Below are 23,814 nucleotides of genomic sequence, written 5' to 3'. Positions count from 1 at the left end.
TGTATAGCTAGGTTAATTCTGCTTGTTATTAGATGAAACTGCAACGCATTTTAAAGGCAGCAACAGTGGCAGTTCCTCTGTGAAACACTTCTTAGTGTTTTTTGACGGATTGGGTGAGCCGCATCTTGAGCAGGAAACGTATTCATTGGTTTGAAAATGAGTAAAGTACAAAAGTTTGACACTTCATAGTTAACAAGGGGGGTTAGTTTGATTGTTGGTAAATTGGCTAGAAGTTGGCAGATTGGTTGGAGTTTGGAGGTTGGCTGGCTCTATTGGATCATGACAACAATGTTGAACAGCAGAAACTTGGGGCGGGGTGGGGGGGAGAACCCAGTGGAACAGGGAACTACCCAGCCCTCCTGTTATTCTCAGCTACAATAGATGTCTTTTCCCACTGCCAAATGTTGTCAGGATGGCTTTAGGGGTGTGGGAAAGGGGTGGGAGGCATTCTTAATCCACCCCAGGCAGCAAAAAGGGATTGCTTTAATGGCTAATATCTTAAAATAACACAGTTGTAATCAATTGGTGGTTGAAGGCATCAGCCTTTAAGATGAGAATGAGAATTGCTAATGGCTACACCTTTCTGTACTTTGCAGTAATGGTGAGAGTTCCATGAACTGATCAGTGCTGCAGAAATTATGTGAAATAATGTGGTGTTTGTTTCTGATAACTACTTTATACATAAGTATTTATGTTAAATCATTTGGTAGTTCTTAATAGCTATTTTATAAATCGAATAAGATGAAATCGGTAGCTGTAGGCAAACTGTACAATGAAATAATTGCCGTACATGCATGCTTTTTGCCAAAGCTAATATCATCCTTTTCTCACAATTGGGATCTTGTTGTCACCTTTTACATAGAAATGCTGGCTGCTCAGACTAGCCCTATTACGGATATAGGATCTGTACCTAGAGTATGTTTTTAAAAGAGTTAATGGGATTAAAAGAACATCACAGCAGGTCCCCGTGTTTAGCTGCCCTTGACAGAACACTTAGATCTGGCTAGGACTGGATGGGAGAACACCAGAAAATCCCAGGACTGTAATATGGATTGAAAAATTGGGAGGGGAGATCTTAGAAGAAGGCTCTGGTCAGTTAATTCTCGATAAGATGAGATAACTTGGCATCACGTTTCAATTCTCGGGACCTATATCATTTCAGCTCCTGATGATGAGTCAGTTAAATCAAATCTGACCTTCCCTTCTCTTCCCTTCCCTCCCCCGCCTCTCCTCCCTCCCCTCCCCTTCAAATGTCAAATGTATTGTTTAGATTAGAACCTGCCAATAATTATATTATATTTTGAGAGGCTAATGCAAAAGTGCATGTTCCTATTGGTCCCAGTATAGAAAATATACCAAGGTCTATAAGATGGCTAGAGGTATCACCAAAATGGTAGCCTCTTCCTATAGAACTCCTCTGAGTATGCATTCCATCTGCTCAAACAAGTCAGACACAAGTTATAAAGAGGTTTCAATCATAGAACTGATTAAGGAACAACATGTTAATCAGAATGGCCATCTGTCCCCATACCATGATATGTGCTGATGTCCTCACTTGACATGCTAAGAAGCATCTTCTGATCTAGGGCTGCCAAGTACTGTACCCTGTTCACTGTTCACAGGAACAACTTGATGAGTCCCCAGATTCCCATGATTTTGTGAGGGAAGAACCTAAAGCAGATTTCAGTGAAAAGTAAGCAATCAGCATTATACTTAATGCTGAGGTTCAGACAATTCTAACTTGTAAAGGAATAAGACTGATTGGGTTAGATAGTGGTTGCAAATATGGTCATTTGCCTTTAGAAAGTAAGGCGTACATTTAAACTAAACCTAACCTAAGCAAGCAAGACTGTCAATTTAATGTAGAGATTAAGACATCAGGCTAGAAATTGGGAGACTGTGAATTCTAATCCTGCCTTAGTCAAAATCCAGTTGGGTGACTTTGAGCCAGTTATTCTCTCTCAGCCCTAGGAAGAAGCAGGCAATGGCAACTCACTTCTGAAATCTTGTAGAGGAAACTGTAGGGACTTATCCAGACAGTCACGGCTAGTCCACCCCAACTCAAAAGCTCCCTCCACCAAAGCAAACAAAAATGTATGTAGATATGTTTTGAAGGTATCTGATTGGAAGATCAATCTGGAGGTGGGTCTAACTCTGTGATGGCGAACCTATGGCACGCATGCCGGAAGTGGCACGCAGAGCCATCTCTTTGGGCATGCCAGCCATTGTTCATTGCTTTTCTGGGTTCCAGCGCACATATGCATGTTGGCCAGCTGGTCTTCGCGCACATGGGAGCACAGGAAACCAGAAGAGCAGCTCCCTGACCAGTGGTGGGTTTCAAAAATTGTTCAAACCTACTCTGTGGGTGTGGCCTCCTTTGTGGGAGTGGCTTGCCACCCATGTGACCGGATGGGAGTGGCTTGCCGCCCATGTGACTGGATATGAAGATGCCGACGACATTTGTCAGAACCACCTTAAATTACCTCATACACAGCACTGGCATGCATAAGAATATGATGTAAACTTGTTTTTTAAAAGGCATCTTTGGTTTGCGTTAAAACAACTTCAACACACGCAATGTTCTGATTGCACCACATTTTACGGTTCTACCGAATAGGTGTGAACTGGTAGGAACCCACCTCTGTCCCTGACGCATATGCATGTGCCAGGAAGCTAAGCTTCCGATTTCCAGCGTGTGCATTCATGCCTGCCAGCTGCTCTTCGCATATACATGCATGTCAGAAACTGGAAGACCAGGTGACCAGCGCGAATGCACACACCAGAAACCAGAAGCTCAGCTTCCCAGTGTGCGCGTAGTGGAACTGCTCTTCTGGTTTCCGGCATTCTCACGCACATGCACACTCCCGTTTTGGCACTTGGTGCTGAAAAGGTTCTCCAGCAGTGGTCTAACTTTTTTGGAGTTAATCATTTTTTTCCACTCAAAATCTCTCTTCTATCTATCTTCTGTGGGAAATAGAAGAGCTGTTTGAGGAAGGGGAGATTAAATAGGAAAAAGGCTAGTTGTGAAAAGATTATGCATTTTGCCACATGCTCTTCATAGCCAATCTTCCACTCAAATTCACATTTTGTTGGTACTGTGTTCTCTCCATTAAAATATGACTATTGGAGCTTCTGCTTTTTAAATCACTCCCTGCTGTATAATTTTCAGATAATTTTCCAGCTGTAAATCTCTGAGCACCTCTCTTGGAACAAGAAACACTGAAAATGTCTAGACTATTTTGCACTGAACATAAAGTATATCTCTGGCTGCCTTCTCCAACCTGGTGCCCATCAGATATATTGGATGACACCACCTAGCACAAAGTGGAGCAGTTTAGGAAAGGCTGATGTATGGGATCATTGTTGCTGCTTCTACCTTGGCTTTCTTTCTTTTTGCTGTTGAACACAAATCCTTTTCTTTTTCTTTTTAATTCAGCCCTTGGCAGCAGAATAGCAGCTGCAAATTCAATTTTGCAGCTGTTAATGCAGGTGACAATGTCATCCCAGTGTATTAATATAACAGCGGCTATACATTATGGGATCAAGTCCATTTGTATGCTTGATGTGTCTCTTCAAGCCAATGCACTTCTGGAATCTAAACTCAAGACTGACCAGTTTTTGTTGTTTGTTGTGACCTTAAATAGAATGATGCTATTCAACTGATCCCAGTAGGATCTGTGGCGTGTTGTTTGACCTCCATTATGTTTCTCTTACTCAAAATATGCCTCCCAAAGAAGAATGAACCTGGTGTTTTTGAAATTCAATACAGTTCTAAGAAAAACACTAAGCAGTTCCCCTTTTTTTGAGAAATGATGATACTTGAATTAAAGTTCACTTTTGACACCTTTGACCATTTGAGGTGTCAATGTCATTTCTGCATACAGCATGCTAGATTTAAGATGTGCAGTTCCTTTGGCTGCCCTTCCAATTATCCATCCTTCCTTGTTAAAAAGCCTTTATAGGGAGGGATATAACAAGGAGAGAATATAGCAACCAATCTCTTTTTCTTAGACTGATCAGAAAATGTATGTACACATCAGTGGTAGGATTCAAAAAGTTTTACTACCACTTCTGTGGGCATGGCTTGGTGGGCATGGCGTGGCTTGGTGAGTGTGGCAGGGGAAGGTTACTGCAAAATCCCCATTTCCTTCCAATCAGCTGGGTCTTGGGAGACAGAGAATAGATGGGAGGCGGGGCCAGTCAGAGATGATATTTACTAGTTCTCTGAACTACTCAAAATTTCTGCTACTGGTTCTCCAGAACTGGTTGGAACCTGCTGAATACCACCTCCGCTCCACATCCAAAGGCTTATCAATATATACTTGGTTTCCTTGGGTCAAGAGTAGGCAGTGGGCTAGTCACTATGAATAATATTTGTAAACCTCATTTGCTCTGTGGTTTGTTTCTTCATGGATTCATGAAGTTTTTGCCACGTTACCCCACCCACAACTAGAATAGTTTCTTCAGAGTAGGCTCTGAAGTGCAGCTGTTGTCCAGGAGGCGTACCTGCAGAGTTGTGAGGGAAGCCATGCAGAGCCGCATGCAGCTACAGGCTCTGCCAACATCAGAGAGAGGAGGGGAGGGGCTGCGGCTGCGGCCCCAGCAGTGTTAGCAGTGGTGGTGGCGGCATTGACGGTGTGTAAGCATGGCCGAGCAGGTGTGGCACTGGTGACCGACAGCCTCCCCCCTGAATGGCAGCCCGAGGGCTAACAGTTTTGATTTTGAATTAATATTTTAAGTATGCTTAATTCATGAGAAGAGTTTTTATTTTAGAAGATATTTCATTTACAAAGAGATATTTCCAGTTTGCTCATACAATATACAGTACTTTAGATGTGTTTTAAAGTATATTTTAGGATGAAAAGCACCAAAATATTCTGGAACTTTTAAAAGCTGGTAGATAATTCAATTTGGATCTGCCAGGTAACCAGATCAGCACTAGATAAAGATTTCAGATTGTAGCTCATCTTCTCATTTCTCAAACCAGTTTTCTTTTTGTCAACCAGTCCCACAGACGAGGCTAATTATTTTAAAATGTGAGATTATTACTTATGAGTCCTAGGATTCTATTAGGGAACAGGCAGGGATGCATAAAAAGTCTAAAACTATTCACAGTCATAGTGAATAATATATGAATGGCAATACAAGGTGAGTGAGGTAGTCCAGGAGATGTTTTGGAAATATTCCAAGTCAAGGGAAATCTAGTGATTTTTGTACCTCAGACAGAATGTAATTGTGACAATAAAAATAGAACAATAAATTGAATGATAGACAAGTTTCCTGGCATTTTACAGTACCCCAAAATCATATTGAGATATCTCTATTGTTCTGGCTAATGGCTGGCCCAATCCTGATATTAATCTTTGTACCCTGAACATCTTGATAGCCAGACTATTTTTTTTCCAACTTTCCTTCCTGAGAACAAAAAGGAGAATGTTGTACATTTATAAGAGACTCGTTATATCCTCATGACAACCAACCCATTAAATACTTTGGGAAATTTTGCCCATTATTTCTGAATATGTGTCACTAATGAGTCATTCTCATGAACATCATTGTTATAAAAAAATAAAATAAAATGAGGCAATCTCAGCACATTCGTTTTTTAGGAAGATCAGCTATTTCTTCAAAAGAAGAAGCTGTCATAATTATTTAAGGCATCGTATGAGCCCCTTAGCTTGCTTTCCATAATAATGAGCAATTGGAATTTTTGTTATTAATAGAACTCACTGGACTATTCTCCCTATTAATTCAGATGTGATGCCTTTTGTAAAATAAAAAAAAATGGTGAGTTAATTTGCTGAGCAATTTCAAGAAACCTGTTAGCAGAAGAGATATAAATGCTAAAAACCAAGTATATTGAACCATCATGCCCAGGTCTTCTCTGTGAAGAGTAATGGGGTTCTCCCTTTCACACATCATCTCATAAAGAAAATCAGTCTCAATGCTCTCCCAATACTATCACTTTAGCCTACAAAATGTTAAACTTCCCTGCTTCCCTCAGAGACAAAGGATCGTGGCTCCACCAATTATTTTGAGTAGAGGGCTTCTTAATGTGCTGAAAATCAATTGATCTGAAGACACAATTATCTCAACTACAGCTAAAATTGGCCTCTAAGAGCAGATGAAACATGAGAGAAGAGGAAGGGTTCCCATGTAGTAATGGAAAGAAATTGTAAAAGTGGCAAATAAACCAAGCTCTTCCAAATACATTTCAGCTAAACAAGCAAAGAAATAATTAGGGCTGTGATGCAGTGGCCTGCTGCGGGGTTCCTGTATAGATGGCCAAGGGGAATAAAAAGAACAGTGATCTGAATTTAGGAGGGGAGTTGGAAAATACAAACGTAGGATCTGAAGAAGGCCGTGGTGTGAGGTGTATCATTGGTTTAATTAAAAAACAAAGTAAATAAAGTCTGATTCATTGATAGCAATAGTAATAGAGACAGAGATAAAGATATTCATTCTGTAGCAACCTGAGCACTAGAAATGATTTTTAAAAATTTCTAGATATACGTTGAAGAAAGTGACTGTTTGCTACAGTTAGAAGCAAGTGCTGGAAGTTAAACCTCCGACGACTCTCGAAAAGAATGCAAATGACCAGCTATCTGCAAGGAATATAAATCCTTCCGTTCCCCACCATGCAGTCAGAGCTGAAGAAGCTTCTTGGATGAGAAGTCAAATGTCTTCAAAGAAGAACAAGGAAGTCCAGTTACCTCCTGAAAAAGCACCTTTGGGACAACCATGACCTGGATGATGACTGAGAATCTCAAAGACATATAGAAGTCAAGGTGGATTCACATTTTCTCATAAAGGAGCATTAGTACCACGCTGTTAATTATATCCAATCCACGCTGGTCCCAGACATGAAGTAGCCATAAATGAACAAGAGAGAACAACATTTGAATGTGGCAGAAGCCTTCTGTAAGTGGATTGGCCTTTTCTGGTGGAAGCATTGTAAGACAGTTATTGAAGACAAAGACAAAGAAATTCAGTAGGAGAATTAAAGGGGGTGGGGGAGACTATATAGAATGAATCAACTTCCCAAATGGTAGCTAATATGTATACTGTTTCTAAAGTTACAGGTGTAATCTTTCCAGCCCCTTTTTAAACTCATTTATGAATTTCAAATTTTAATCCTTGATGCATTGAAATGTAAAGGTCCTGAGCAAGGGACCATATGGAATTACAATGAAGTTGTGACTAAGTATAGTTAAAATCTAATAACCTTCCAGCAGACAGAAAATGCCAACACCTGTAGCTTGTAAAGAAATTATGCTTACAAAATAAATTAGACACAAGAACATTAACAAGAGGATTCAAAAGAACATTTTATAGAGAAGAGCGGAATGTCCTTGTGGATAAAGTACTTCAAAGATGGGAAAGTTGATTATAATATCAGGATTTTTAGACTGTAGCAGGCCAGATACGAGAATTTACTGGGTCCTTTGATCTAATCACTTCCTCTGATTGGTTGCTTTATTTGGAGCTCACATTTAGCTGGAGAAGGAAAGGTACTTTGTACCTAAGATGTAATGGGATAATTTATAAGGGAAAGCAGGAAATCGGGGGGAAAAATCAGAAGTCCCAAAGTTTTATTCTTTCACTTGTTAAGCAAATGACAATGCTCTGCTCTTTTTTTTAAAAAAAATAGCTTTTTAAAACCACTGACTCTTTAGAAGGAATGGAAATTACATGGATATGGAGAGTTAACTCTTTCCAATTCACTTTAGAGGCTCATCTGGTTACTGTATTGCTATCCATGGTAGATGCATATTTCAAATAGAAATAACTACAATTCAATTATTGAAAGACATATTGGCTTGGGTTTCTGTGCTAAGTGCAATGGTGGTAGTATAAATATGGAATAAGGCAGTGCTTGGATCCATTTTTTTTACTACTGGTTCTGTGGGTGTGGCTTGGTGGGCGTGGCAGGAGAAGGATACTGCAAAATCCTCATTCCCTTCCGATCAGCTGGGACTCAGGAGGCAGAGAATAGATGGGGGTGGGGTCACTCAGAGGTGGTATTTACCGGTTCTCCGAACTATTCAAAATCTCCGCTACTGGTTCTCTAGAATTGGTCAGAACCTGCTGAATACCACCTCTGGAATAAAAAGAGATTACTACCTGATACAGCCTACCTCATGGAACTTAAATAGAGAATAACTTAATGCACTTTATTGGATGTTGGAAGTTCAGAATGTTTTCCTTATATCTCTTGAGGATTATCTTGTCATTTTGTCTTCTATTAAAGCCTTGTTTGAGTTCAAGGAAGATGATAGAGTATAGACCAGACAATGTGCCTTTATTGATCCTGCGAGCCAACTCGGGCTACATTGAGGCAAACAAATTGTCTGATTTTCAGGTAAGAACCAGTGGAGTCAGCAGAGTGGTAGCTAAAAGCAAACGTGATAGCCAAATACCAGAAGTAGCTGGTATTTAATGGAAGTCAAGAAGTCAGTATATCTGTATAGATAAAGGTAAATGTTCCCCTCGCACATATGTGCTAGCCGTTCCCGACTCTAGGGGGCGGTGCTCATCTCTGTTACAAAGCTCAAGAGTCAGCGCTGTCCGAAGATGTCTCCGTAGTCATATGGCCAGCATGACTAAACACCAAAGGTACACAGAATGGTTCCTTCCCACCAAAGGTGGTTCCTATTTTTCTACTTGCATTTTTATATGCTTTCAAACTGCTAGGTTGTTAGAAGCTGGGACAGTGAAATGTCTACAAGAAAACAAACAAGCTCAGAGAACACCAAGGACCCACACATATGAACACTCTTCCTCCAATGATAATTGTAGTCCCTACTTTGTGCAATTCCACAAGTAAGCCAAGACTGAATTGTTTCAAGGAGTCTTTGGTCCTTTAGTAGTCCTGAATGGGAACATTCCTCCTCTATATTTAATGCTGGGGTTTTAGGATTATGCATTTTTATTTTGTGTATGGTTGTGCATCACCTAAAGTCCTCTGGTTGCTGTGGCACAGTGTATGAATTGTGAATAAATGAATAAGTTAACAAACCTGTATCAGGAGACCCAATTTTTAGTATGAAATTTTGTATGGATTTGAGGAAATTGGTTTTAATATAGGCCAATGTTCTTCTGCAAATCAATAAGTTAACAAACCTGGTATCGTTATTGCATCTTCCCTGTCTTCCAAAGCTGATGGTGGAGTTCATGTGAATTAGGTCAAATAGATAGATGAAGCTGATACAAGAGAGAGGGAACATAGAAACCTCACAACATTTAATTTGTTTGTTGTGTAAATAGAGATTATTCTTATTAAAGAGATGCTATTGGAGCCTAACAGAATTAAATCAGAATTAATGTAGTAGCTGTGGTAATGATTGCCCATGATGTTGGCTGACTTTCAAAACCCCACTTCCCGTTTTGTTTTGGAAAATTAGTTTATGAATACCAATCTAATGAGGGCATGTCAGCAGCACGTTGCAAAAGCGGTTCATCCAGATTAATGACATTTGAAACTTAAGAGACATAAAGCATGCTTGTAACAGTGAAAGATCAGAGGGGATATCTGTATGGATGACACCAGATTAAGTGAGAGGACTTTTCCATTAAGGAAAACTTGGAATTCATCCTTTGGAAAGGAGAATACATATTCGTAACAAAGAATCTGTGATATCAGTAGATGTGATATTAATGGAATAAAGCCACCGCTATCAAAGATCCTGGAAAATGGGAATGAAAAATGTATATGTTATGTTATGGTGACATGTTTATCCAAAATATATTTTCTAACTTAGCCTTATCAAGCTTTAGTTGAAATGACTATCTTCACATTTAGCAGAGGTCGGTACCTACTGGTTCAGACCAGTTTGGCCAAATAGGTAGTAACTTGGCCGGCCATGCCCGCAAACTAGATCTATCAGCGGCACCATAGGCACTACCATCTTGGGTTTTTTTACTATTGCGCATGCGTGCATAGCGCGTCCCTGAGCGAACCGGCAGTAACAGAAGCCAGAACTCACCCCTGGATGGATGTATATCTATAAAAACATACAAAGTGTTTGTACAGAATGATATGCCACAATTCTTGTTACGAATGTGTTAAGATGTATTGTCCTCTTTTCTGTTGTTTTCCTCCCACAGTAGGGAAGGCAATCTCTGGCATTTTGGACTATAATTTCCATCTGCCCCAAGGATCAGATATTATAAAAATTATAATTCAAATCATCTGATTGCTTCCTCCTAAAAGACCAACGAAGAACCATTTATGTAGCATAACTCCTGAACCAAGCATTCCATCTTGACGGCTGTTTCACAAGTCATGGCTTCTTCTTGGCTTATGATCCTTGCTTGTAGTTTGTAATTTCTTTTGGCTCAGAGCCTTATATTTCCAGTTCCAATCGCCTGCAAAATAAAATATTGGACATATATCTGCTTTTCCAAATCCTCACTCTCATATTTCAGACATTGCATAAAATTAGTCTCCCTTGGCCTCATAACTACTTGTGTTGTTACTTCTCATAGATGAATTGGCAGTTTGAGAGGCTGGTGGTCTGATTCTCTCTTGCAAGCAATTTGTCCTGTCTTCTCTTCCCCGCTGTCTGTCATTCCACATTTTCTATTTTGTTCAACAGTTCCCTGTTGGTCTTTTCTAGATAGAAAAAGCACCACAAAACAGATCTTTAAAAGTCCATAATAACTGCACTTCATAGTTATCTTGATGACTGTAGACATTTCTTGCACTGAAATCAGTCAGCATTTAGAGTAGCTTTATATACATAAGAAGTTCTGTTTTATCAGAATTCACCCAGGAGGCTGAAAAGGGAAGGGAAAAGGAAATTGGAAAGGGGGGGGGAATCCTATTTCATCTCAGATATATTTACAACTAATGAGGAGATATGTCTAATATAGTTTAGATTAACTAGATCCAGATGGCATTAAAGATCAAATGACCAAATGGAAATGTACCTTTTTGTTCAGCTTAAGTGATTTCCAGATCTAGGAAGAGGAAAAAGGAGTGGTGGGTGAGAGCTGGTGGTGCAGTTTTGTTATTTTACTGGGATATTATTTTCCCTGACATTGTGAGGAAGGCTCTTAAATCCCTGTTGCTGCTTTCAAGAGCTGCTGTGATGGAGAGTGGCACAGCCCTGGAGAGAGAGAACATGTCATCTGCCTTTTAGCAATGGAGATGCCTACAGTACTTGTGCATATTTATCAACTTATCGTGGCCACCCTTAAAAGCAAAACATCACAGGAACTGGACTGATTTTTACTCTCTTTCTGCAGCTTGAGAAGCACACAGATAAGCAGCTACCTGAGCTGATATGCTTAACCCGGGAAGACAATTAGATGCCATGGGCATAAATGAAACTTGAAACAAGATTGAAACATGACCCTGTAAAATACAACAGACTCGTTCAAAAGAGAGGAGTGTGAAACTGTACCCCAAAAAAGGATGTGCCTGCACAAAAATTCATGAATTGGAAGATCTTTTGAGGGTGTTTGGCTAAGAATAAAGGAGAATGAAACAAAAATAACTGATAGGCGTTACTATAAACCACCAGGACAGGCAGAAGAGATAGATGAGGCTCATCAGTTTCAGAGGACCAAACTGTCAAAGAGACACACAATTGTAACAGCAGATGATTTTAGTATACTCTGATGGAAATGGAACTCACCCCACCTTCTCTTGCTGACAACTTCATTAGTCTGAACATAGAAGAAGCATTAGGCTTGAGTGATGGGATGGGGGTTGTCCACTGTCCCAGACTTAATCCTTTCCAAGAGGGAATGCCTGGTTGAAGAAGCAAAAGTGACTGGAACCACAGGAAGAAGTGACTGAGTTGTCCTTTCTGATGTCAAAGGGTAGAGTAGAGAAGAAGATCACATTTCTTTATTGGTTTTTGGGAAGAAGTGGTAGTGGTGGTGGTGGGGTTGGATGAACTCAGATGGAAGGTAGAGCAGTTCTAATGGCTTAAAATCATGAAGGGAAAAACAAAAACTCTGGGAAGGATAGGAAATCCTAAAAAAAAGAAGATTCTGAAGGCATGGAAACACCCATTGACATGGGGCAAAAAGTCAAGATGGAGAGGAAGACTGCAACATCAAAGCCCCTACCCCTTTATACACTGAGGATGTTGCATGCATATATAAAGAGGTGGGACTTTGTACAATCCCGCCTGCCACCTTGACCTCTTGCCTCTGCTCCTCTGCTCTGCCACCAGACACCCCTATATAGGCACAACTGCAAACAATTCCTACTCAAAGTGAGAAGCATCTGAAGAGATCAATGTGGAAATGGACAGAAATTGCTTAGATATTGAAAAGAAAAGTAAGTGTGCCTATAAGTGATCAAATTAGGTGTGTATAACCGGCTTCCAGGGGAGGAGCCTGTCGTCGTCGGGGGCTCAACGGTGCTCCCCCCAGAGTTCTGGTCTGTATATCTAAAAGATCTATAGATATCTCCCCTTTTAGGCAGAAAGGGGCAGGGAGGAGCTCAGTCGTTAGAATCTCTTTGAAATTCACAGCCTTTTGTTTTTTGCTGTGAACGGAGAAGAGGTTCAACACAAAGCTGAGCTTTTTTTTTTTTACTCCAGCCAGATCTTCTCAGCTGTTTTTTTCAGCCCAAGGCAGGTCATCCTCCCCCTTCAGAACAAATTTAAGCTATTTAAAATCGGTCCGGGCAGTGACCATTCCTGAAATCCTTTTTTGTTTATCACTATTTAAAATACCAGCTTCAATCTAACCAAAAACTCCTTTGTTTAACTGTTTTTCAAAATGGCGATTTTATAACCTTCGCAGTTGATATATTGAATCAGCCCTGTTTTTCTGAAGACTTCTCTTTACTAATTGCCAAAGTTTACTCAAAGTATTTTATTGCAAATCAAGGTGTGCAGAGACTTTGTTTGTTCGCTTTTGTTTTTTTTTATAATGGCCCCCAAGTCAAAAAATTCCAAGCGTTTTCTTAACAATACATCCCAAGTAATCACGATAAAGCCACAGTCTTTGCCTTCTACGCCCCCTACTGGAGATTTGTTAATGAAAGAATTTCTTTTTGAAACTCTCAGAGAATTTAGAGAGGAAATAATGCAATTTATTTTGGAACTATGTGATAAATTTGATGCTAAGATTTCCCAAACAAGGAAGGATACCATTGGAGTGATAACCGTGATGACAGATTACATTGCAGGAATGGAGGATAAATTGGAACTTTTGGAACAAGACAATTTTAATCTGACATCTAAAATCGAAAAGTTGCAACAGGAAATTGAAAAGGCAGAGAGACAACTTATGACAAATTATAAAAAGACTGCGTTTGCAATAAGAGTTAGGGGATTGCGTGAAAACGAACAGGAGAATTTGAAGCAGACCTTTTTTGAGGCTTTCAGTCGTGTGGTGGGCGGTCCGGGACTCAACTTTGATTGGCAGATCCAAAAAATTTACCGCCATAATTCGTGGACAGCAAAACAGAGACAGCTTCCGAGAGATGTGGTTATATATTTTGCTACAAAAGAGTCCAGAAACGCGATGCTGCAAGAGTTCTACAACAACAGGCTGCAAATTGATGGACAGGATTTGATCGTTTTTAAAGAGGTGCCTCCCCAGATGTTAAAAGCCAGGAGAGACTATGCTTTTTTAACTAAAGAACTTAGAGATAATCAGATACGGTACAGATGGGAAGCGCCATTTGGTATTACAGTCACACTTAACGATCAGAAACATCGCCTCAACTCAGCTTGTGAAGCCCGAGACTTTTATCATAAGATTTTAAAGGCGGGACTTCCTGAATTACCCGGACTTGGACAAATACAAGGAGAAGTACAACAGAAATAACCAATCACACAACTAAAAGGCGGGAGCTATCGTTTTTCCCCTTTGGAAGGGCAGCAGAGCGGAGAACAAGGATTTAGTTATGCTTTCAAAATATTTGCTTAATCTTAACTTGAATAACACTGTGTGACTATGTTCTGTAGAAAATGGCATAGCGCTATACCGATCAAGAGACATTAAGGCTGTAAGAAATGATGCTGATCACCTCGGAAATTATATTGTATGGGACTTTAAAAAAAAAAGACTTGATGGACAACTTGGAACTTTTACATAAACTGCTTATGTTTTTTTTTTCTCTAGGGTGAGGAAGGCGGAGATTGTGACGCTTTTGGATTGTGGTTTAGGTTGAATCGAGTTGGGAAGGGTGGCGCAGATGGGAGGGTAGTGAAGGATTAATTAGAGATTATTTTGAGCCAGAAAGTAAGCTGACTTTTATAGTAATTTTTATTTGAACATAAGTTTGGAAGAATATATTCAGGGAGCTTGAAGGAAGGAGGAGCAAATAGGGGAGGTGTACGGATGATAATAAAATATATATATGGATACGGGTAGAGGCAGGATGAGTGGAGTTGGAACAGAAACCGAGAGAAATATTAGAGGTGTTTAAGTTGCTCTATAGAGAAAGAGGTAAAAGGGATATATTAAAGGTTTGGAAATGGATACATATTTAGATAAAGAGACAAGGTCCCTAGCTAGAGTAGAATTTTATTTGATTAACTCACTTGGTTTCAACATAGTTTGAAATCCTGCAAGTAATAAATTAATTGAGATTAGGAATGATGTACATTGTTTAAGTGTTAATATTGATGGGAAGCTGAGTTTAAGGTAATGAGTTTATTGATTTTTTTTCCTCGGGGGGGGGGGTTCCCCCTTTTATTTTTTAATTATTCTTTTCTTTTTTTCCTTTATTTTTTATTTTTTATTATTTTTTAACTTTTAATCTATCTGGTTTCAATATACTCCAGACTTTGCTTGATAAGGAACGATGTCGGGAATGGGATCTGGGAAGTCGGAAGGGGGTCTGGGAGGGGGGTTCATGGGGGAGAGGGGGGGGAGGGTGGAAATATAGATTCAATTTTTAAAACAATGAATGTACTTGGATACTGTTGCTTTTTTCTTTTTCTTTCTTTTTTTTTTCTTTTCCCTAAAATTTTTTTTTTTCCTTATAATTTTAGTGTAAATTACAAAATGAATAGACCAATGAATAGTAAAAATACACCGAAGTGAGGAGTAGAGGGAAAGAAGAGGGAGGAATGAAGAGGGAGTGAGAAGGGAATGTAAGGAGGGTGAGATGGTGGGAAGGGGAATGGTTGAGGGGGAGGGGAAGTAGAAGAGGGGATTGTTGGAGGGGAGAAATGAAAGTTGGAGGGGTAGAAGAAAGGGTGTATGAAGGATAGAAGTGTTATGAGTTGTATTTATTGCTTTTTTTTTTAACTGCACAGTATTTAAGTGATTGTATAAAGGAAAAGGAAAATGAAATTAGGTGTGTATAACCAAAGAAGGGTACCAAACAATTGCCAGGATTTTTCAGGATTGCACCAGAAAGCTTAAAGCTCATGTTAAACCTGAGGCTTTCAAGAAATGCCCAAAAGAACAACCAAAGTCTTTTTAAAGAAACATCAGAAGCCAAAGCACAGCAGCTATAATTCTCTTGCAAAGGAAAAGGGGTGCATTGGTAATGACTGACGGGCAAAAAGACAGAAGCTCCTAAATCATATTTCTTTTGCAACCAGTGGTGGAAGGACTGAACAAGGAGAGAGTAAAAGAGCACATAGGTCGTTTAAATGAATTTATCTCCAGGACCAAATAAATTACACCCTAGACTATTGAAGGAGCCACCAGAGGTGATTGCGGAACCCAATAAGAACTTCTGGGGAAGCGGTGTGGTCTCAGAAGACTACAGGAGAGCAAATGTTGTCCCTGTCTTCAAAACGGAAAAGAGGATCTAGATGCTGTCTAGACTGGAAAAAGTCCTCAAGATTATTAAGTTGAATGGGGCAGCACTTCCCTATTTAGATATTGAATTATGGAGTGACTTAGGGGGTGTTGAATTAGGGGGTGTTCTTAGACTCATAGCTCTTGCTTCAAAAGCAGACAATTATGTACCAGGATAATCTTTGTACCAATTGTATCTGTTTCTAGATACTAGATCAGTCACTCATGCTTCTGAAACTTTACATATAACTTACTCAATGCACTCTATACAGAGCTGCCCTTTGGATTCCACATTGTAGATGCAACTGGTCTAGAATGCAGTGGTAACAGCAGTTATGGGCATGCCATAGTATGGCCATACAACATTTCTTTTTCATGATCTGTATTTGTGATCCAAATGTCAGGTGCAATAAATCTTTTATTTTATTGCATGCTAAAACTCTCTACATGAATCTGAACTATTAACAGTCAAAGCAAATTGGCAGTAGAATTCAAAGTGGGCTGAACTTAGATTTCTTGACCCTTCCCTTGGACTCAGCCTGGTCATCTCCAACAAATACACTTCCTGGTGCTGGTTCTTACCCGTAAAGTCTTTCGTGCCTGGTTATCTGAGGGACCATCTGTCTTCCATTGTTTTTGCCCATTCTGTACAATCAACCAGAGTTGGCAGGCTTTTAGACCAGCGCAGAGACTCCTATGTAAGAGTGTGGTTTTACTTGCTAAATGTTATGATGAACAGTTAAAGAACTGGGTATGTTTAGCCTTCTGAAGAAAGATTGGTATGAGAACAGCCTCCAGGTATGCTAAAGGTTATCTTCTAAAGGAGAGAGAGGGTTGGTTCTTTGTGGCCCCAGAAGGCAGGACCAGGACCAGTGAGCTGGAAACTACAAGAAAGGTGGTATTAAGAATATTTTTTTTATAGTTAGAGCTCTCAACCAATGGATTAAGTTGCCTCATGTTCCCCTTCATTAGATAGCTTGAGGCTGGATATTCCACTCTCTGAAATGTTCTAGCAGATCTAGCATTGTTTGTTTGATATGTATTTCCAACCCTGGCAAATTAAGTGATGCCATGGACGTATTAACCCAGTGTCCAGAAGGTATGAGGGTCTGAATGGGGAACAACAGCTGAATTCTGGCAAGACTGAGTGGGTCTGGATTTTGGGGCCCACTGATTCCAGGACTAATCCATCCTTGGGGCTGGATGAAGTTATGCTGCCAAAGGAGACCCAGTGTGAAATCTGGAGATCCTCCTAAATTGCACAGTTGGCACTCATGGCTAAGAGGGCCTTCGCCCAGCTTCATCTTGTACACCTGTTCCTGGATCACTTTTGCACCTGTTCCTGGATCAGTAGGCCATGTTTGCAGTCATTTATGTCCTAATCACCTTCACACTGGACTATTGTAATGTGCTCTACATGGGACTGCCCTTGAAGAGTATCTGGATGCTTCAGTTGTACAGAATGCAGTGCCTTGGGCAATGATGTGTGTTCCTGGAATGGTGCATGTTATACTTCTGCTCTGCGAGCTGCACTGGTTGACAGCTGATGTTCAAAATGGATGGGATGGAGGCATACAAGAAACCTGTGATAGGGACATTTACCTGTCTTGGCTATGGCTTTTCTTAAAAAAAAGATGGTAAAAAAGTTAGCCAATTTTGCAAAGGAGAAAAATAGGCATATTTTAAAAATAAGCTGAAATGGCAGATGTACGAAGCACACTCTTTATCTACACTAGCTGTTGTTAACACAACTCACTGGAAGTGAGTGACATGAGTGTAAGATTCTCTTTCCCTTTCCCATCTGCTCAAGAAGAAACTTGATGGCCCAGTTTAAATGTGGTTGCCTCCTCCGGGGACTTTAAGAGGAGATATCTAGAGCCTAGCTTGGAAATATTTTATTTCACAAAGAGCAGATTATTGTCAAAATACATCCTGTCATTTTTAGAGATTGTATTCTTAAAAAATGAAAGAAATCAGAGGGATCAGTACCAGAGAAAGAAAGAAAATGAAAGAAAAGGCTCTGCTGGAAAACATACCAAATGAATGAATAATTATGATTTTTTTTTTTGAATGGCATCTATATACAACTAAAACTCTCATGTCTGTAACCTTTAACTTGGCAAAACGATGCATTATAGGGCAACAATTTTTGAGCCAAGGTACTTCAGATGGACTAATTTACAAAATGTGCCCGAAATCCAGGACCCATTACACCCATGGGATTAAAATTTGACAAATGGAGGTTGCTTCAGTGTTGCCACCCTGCCATGCCACCACCAGTCAGAAACTGGAGAGACCGTCTCCTGCTTCAACCACTGGAGGTCAATTAGACTGATCCCATCCTAGCCCTTCAGATGCTGGGTTCCATCAGCAGCTGCCAGTCAGCCATGGTCAAAGTTGTAGAAAGTTGGAAGCCGTTCCCGCTCACACTGCTTTTTTATCATTGGTGATTATGTTCTTGTGTTTAGGTAAGGAAACATATCTGAAACGACGGTCCAACGGGTCATGGGTTGTCTAGTCTTTAACTGGTTCTGTTAAAAGGAAAAAAACGGAATCAGTAGATTGTCTATGTACTGTAATTATTTAGAGAAATCCTTTAACTCGCTCCAGGTTGATGCCTTTAATTCTTCTAGAGTTGAGATTTCAACTCCCAGAGTTTTCAGCCAAGACATCTTGAGGATACCAGATTAGGGAAGACAGCATGAGCTGTATTAGTAGAAATCCATTATCCCACAGAGAGGGAATTTGGAGAGAGTATGGGAACTGTGGATTTGGTTTCTATTTATAACATGGCAAGACTCATTTAATAATCTCTACAATGTTCTATATATTGAAGAAAAGACAAGGTTTTCTACAAATGCATGGCCATTTGCCTGTACCTTTTCATAGGAAAGTGAAGAACTCAGTAGAGCTCTCAAATTTTCTGAAGTATAGCAGGAATGACAATACACACAAGTTTCCTGATCATCTGAAGAGAAGGCATATTTAGTAGTTGCTTGGTGGGAGAAAAATAGCTACAGCAAAGGGGTGTGGAATGGCAAATCAAGCAGAATGAAAAAAATAGATGATAGTATTGATAATCATCATTAGGCCTATAGGACCAACACCAGAACTTTACAGAAAACCCTATATCCATGCGCAGAACATGAAAAAATTACTAACAAACATGTTGGCAGCAGCAACCGGGGAACCGGTTTGGGGGTATGGCCAGCCTGGGTCACTGCCAGTTCTGTGACCAAGGGCAAAATACCACAACTGGTTCGCCCGAACTGATGCGAACCGGTAGCAACCCTCCTCTGCTTCTAACAGATGTCCAAATATGTACAGTCCAAATAATATGTTTTTTATTTTGTATGTGTTACACAACAAGAAATAAAACAGAAGTAAAGAATCAATAGCTTCTTGTTTATCCCAGTCAGAGTTGGAAAAAATAATGAAGAAAATAGTTAAAGTTCAGATGTAATACCCTGTTATAAACTGAAACTTGCATAGTGGTGAGTGGTAACTCCTTCTTCCCTCACTCCCAGAGGTGAGATGACTACTCTCTCAGCATGAAACAGCTCCAACAAGCTATAGCCAGGTCTGATAGCTGGAGATGCAGGATTGCTTCCATCCAACGTGATGGCTAGATATGACTTTTTATAGCACAATCTGGATGGGATGATTAAATTAATACAAGCAACCCAACATTAACTGGCATGGCTCTAAGAAGTGACTAAGCAATAGGCTGTCCATCTAGATCCTTCAATGAAAGGAGTGTAGATGAGAACAGCTATAGTGTTACTGCACCCTGGTGCAGCTTTGCAATCAGGTGGGACCATCAACCATGCCTAGCATAGTCAGAAGAAGCCAAATGAACAGCTGCAAACACTGAAATTTATTCTTTTTAAACTTACAGCTGTAGTTGATATCTTCATAATAACTTGCCTTTCACATTGCTATAGGCGAAATATTTCTCCCAAGCAGTCCATAACAACAGGTATTCCAGGGGTATCAAACTCACAATGACACATTGTCGTCACATGACATATCACAACTTTTCCCCCTTCCCTAAACCGGGGGTGGGCATAGCCAGGGTGTGACCCATCTGGCCCGTTGGCCGTGAGTTTGACACCCCTGATGTACTCCATCTCCAAGGGCAAGTTCATCTAACATCCTGCCCTAACACTGAGGAAACATCCAGATGTTCCAAGTCTTTTTGAAAATTAACATGGTTGGACATTGAATCTTGTGGTATTGGTGGAGTGGGGAGATCATTCCACTGGGCAGCTGCCACAATCAAAAAGGCATGTGTCCTAGGTCCCATTAGATGTCCTTGTTTCAGGAAAGAGAATTGGAGCACGCCCATTCTGTTGGACCATGTTGGATGAGTGCAAACAACTGGGGACAGGGTGTCCCACAAATAGCCTAGTCTTATGCCACAAAAGGCTATATAGGTTATAATCAGCACCTTAAATTACATCTGGAAGCTCATTGGGAACCAGGGCTGCTCATGAAAGTGAAGTGATAGAGGAGCATACTGAGGGGATCCTACATAGCTACCTGTACTGCTACATTTGCAGCATAAGAGTGGTGCAGTGGTGCAGTGGTTAAGATGTAGTACTGCAGGATACTTGGCAGATCAAATCTCCCCAGGCTCAGCCTTCTATCCTTCCGAGGTTGGTAAAATGAGGACCCAGATTGTTGGGGGGCAATATGCTGACTGTTAACTACTTAAAGAGGGCTGTAAAGCACGGTGAAGTGATATATAAGTCTACATGCTATTGCTAAGTGTAATGCTATCCAGGTGATCTTCCAGGACAACCCCAGGTAGAGTGCATTGCAATAGTTCAACTGAGAGGTGATTAAGATATTAGTTACTACAAGAAGGGCCTTCCAATACAGATATGAACACAATTTTCCTAATTACTTGCATAGAGATTATTCTTTATACTATTTATTTTTGTCATGGATTGCACCAGTGAGGCTAAAACCAATTTTGTTGTATATATGATGTACAAAGACAATAAAAGCTGTACTATACTAATTGGTACTCTAGATGGAGTTGGCCAATTAGAGTATCTTTCCAGTCCTCTTTTTGCAGCCTTGATCCTATAAATCTGAGCTGGAATTTTTGTAAGGTCTAAAATTTCTGGTTCTAACTGTATTAAAAGATAACTTCTTAATTTATTCCGCTAAAACAAAACAAAGCATGGCAAAATAAAAATAAAACAGAACAGCAACAGCAAATTTCTTGAAGGTCAGGAAGCACTGTTCTCTGCGTGGGAAGAAAATGCTTGAATTATTTCTGTGCTGGGTGTTGTTGTTTTTTAATGTGGGCTTGAATTATGTCTCTAGAAGAATGGGTTTTTACCTTGGCTCACTGTTTAAAAATCAAATCGGGAGTCTCCAGTGTTGTTCTGGACTTGACTCACATACTCCACCAATTCTTCTTGGTGCTCTTACTTAATATTTGCGGGGCCACCTGTCTTCTTTGCTCATCCCACCAGATCCAGCAGAGTGAGGATGCTCCAGAGTTCTTCCATGAAATAATGATGACTACCAGGCTCTCTACAAAGCATGTCTTCTCTGTTGTTGAACCGCCCCTCCCTCCCAGCAAAGATTCAGATGGCCCCAACCTTATTGGCATTTTCTAAGGCAGGGCTGTCAAATTCCCGGCCGGATGTGTCAGATGCTGGCCACGCCCATGCCCGGTTTAGCGAAGGGGAAAAAAGTCCCAATAGGTTTCACACCCCTGCTCTAAGGCCTTGAAAAAATGATTTTTGTTTTGGGCATTGGGCAAGAGTATTGGATAAGCTCACCCTGCTTATCCTTTGAATTGGGATATGTTGTGGCTTGGCCTCAGTTGTGCCACTTAGTATATTTGGTTATTGGATTTTCTGTTTTTAGGTAAGTCACCTGCAGTCATTATTTGTGAGGTGGGTGAGTATACAAATAATTTATATTTTTTGTTTCAATTGTTTTACTCTTATCTATCCAGAACATTTTCATGGAGTGGCAATGATTTTAGTGGCAGAGAAAGACAAGACTGTTTTTTCTTTTCTTTATTGGTACTGTTAACTTTTTGGAATTCATTTTTAAATTAAATCTTTAATTGATGAGCCAGTAAAAGCTGTTGGTGACTGCTGAGAAATACCTAATGTCACCATTTTGCCTTCCCCATTCCTTCTTTCTATATTTTCCCTGGAATCCTTATTTGCCATGGAAATAGTTTCATATCCAGTTGGGCTTTTTCACTTAAAAAAAATAATTATAACTAGAAAGTTTTGAATGCCAAGAGGGCATTATCATTTGGGTCTCTGGGGCCTTTCAGTCTCATCTCTTTTGGATCATGCTGGGTGTAGTTTTGTTAATGTTAAAGGGATATGAAGCTAAAATATTTGGGATTTTTTCCACTCTTTGTAGAAACATATTTGTTAAAAAGGAAGATCTGGAGCTGTGTGATGATGACAGTTTAGGCTGCCTGATTCCAGACATTCTCATCTATGTGCTGTGTCAAAGAGAAATATTAAATAGTGAGGGAGTTTATAAATCCTCAGATTTACATTTACTGTGTGACAATTCACTTCTCAAAAGCACTTGGATATTTTTTTTAAAAAAATGCTACCCCAGGTAACATCAGAACGTCAAGAAGGAGATTTTGGTCACCACATTACAAAAAAAAATGTTGAGACTTTGGAAAGTTTATAAAGTTTATACATCTTTATAAATGTACAAAGTTATCATACTGATGTTTTGCTGTCTTTGTAATAGTATCTGCTTCTGTGTATGTAGAAATAGCAATAGCACTTAGACTTATATACTGCTTTGTAGTGCTTTACAGCCTCTCTAAGGAATTTACAGAGTCAGCAGATATTGCCCCCAACAATCTGGGTCCTTATTTTACCCACTTCGGAAGGATGGAAGGTTGAGTCAACCTTGAGCCAGTCAGGATCAAACTCCTGGCAGTGAGCTGAATTAATCTGCAATACAGCATTCTAACCACTACACCACCAAGGCTCATGATGCATATAATGGGGTATATTGGTTTAAATCAATTCTATATTTTCTAAAATGCTATTGGAGTGAAGAGGCTGTCCCTTTATTATTGTGCAGCCTTTTAAATTTATCTGCCAGATGCCTGTAGGGATTTCAGGGAAGGTCTCAGAGATTCCTGAATGCTCAAATAATGAAGGTGCATGAATTAGGTTCTTCTACTCTCCAAAGGGGAAAAAAACCAGTTGTTTCAACTGAGGTGCATTATAGTAGAAGACTGGAATGTAAGTGTTGGTTTGTGTTTATTGTAGAAAACAGCATTCCACCGAGTGTAATGCAATGCAGACAGACATCTGCAATAGAAGACAAAATCAGATGCTTATTCTCTCTCTACGCCCCCGCTGTCCAGCTTGCACATGAGTTTCTCTGTATAGCTGCCCATTTCTAATTTTCTTTGGAAAGAAAACAAATAGGATAGAATTGGACATAAAGCATGAAATAATAGCTCACATTAACAGCATGGCTGTATCTTCTCTGCATTTGAAATAGAGCCAAGTGGATTACTGCAGCACTTCGACCATGCGCACGTAACAGAATATGAGTGGGAAGAGTCACACTCACTCTCTCTCTTTCTGGTGAGGAATAAATATCTTCTGGCAATCTCAGTTCTCTCTTTTGAAAAGTTCCTTCGTTTGAGTGACTATGCCGACAAAAAAGCCCGACAATCAAATGCAGCAGTTCTTAAAGACATCTGTGTTTTAATCTGTGCCATGAGCCAGAAGCAATGTCTTTATAGATGATCTATGCCATTAGTTTCAATTGAGTGTAATTTAGAAGCCTAGGAGTGGTGGACTTAATTTTATGTTTAATTTAGTCATCTACCGTGTGGCTGCTAAAAGGAGGTTCTTGAAATGGGGTAATGGGTGAGATCACACTGTTGACTGAGATCAGGAAATAAGTGGCACTATTGATCTAATATTATTTCAGGTGACTTCATTGTTCTGTGTTAAACCCATGGTAGATTGAAGAGGAATGAATTAAAAGAAATAAACTGGATATGGATATTGGGGAAGAGAAAGAATGCTAATTCATTCAGAGTGCCAGTCATAA

General features: G+C 39.9%; 1 protein-coding gene across 1 annotated transcript in view; it reads left to right on the top strand.

The window, feature by feature from the left end:
- CACNA1G (calcium voltage-gated channel subunit alpha1 G) overlaps nt 1-23,814 on the top strand; it is a 484,357-nt gene that overhangs the window by 293,165 nt on the left and 167,378 nt on the right. The window lies entirely within an intron of this gene.

The sequence above is a fragment of the Thamnophis elegans genome, chromosome 2, assembly GCF_009769535.1.
Source record: "Thamnophis elegans isolate rThaEle1 chromosome 2, rThaEle1.pri, whole genome shotgun sequence".
Classification (NCBI taxonomy): Eukaryota; Metazoa; Chordata; class Lepidosauria; order Squamata; family Colubridae; genus Thamnophis; species Thamnophis elegans.
This window is presented reverse-complemented; position numbering and strand designations above follow the sequence as displayed.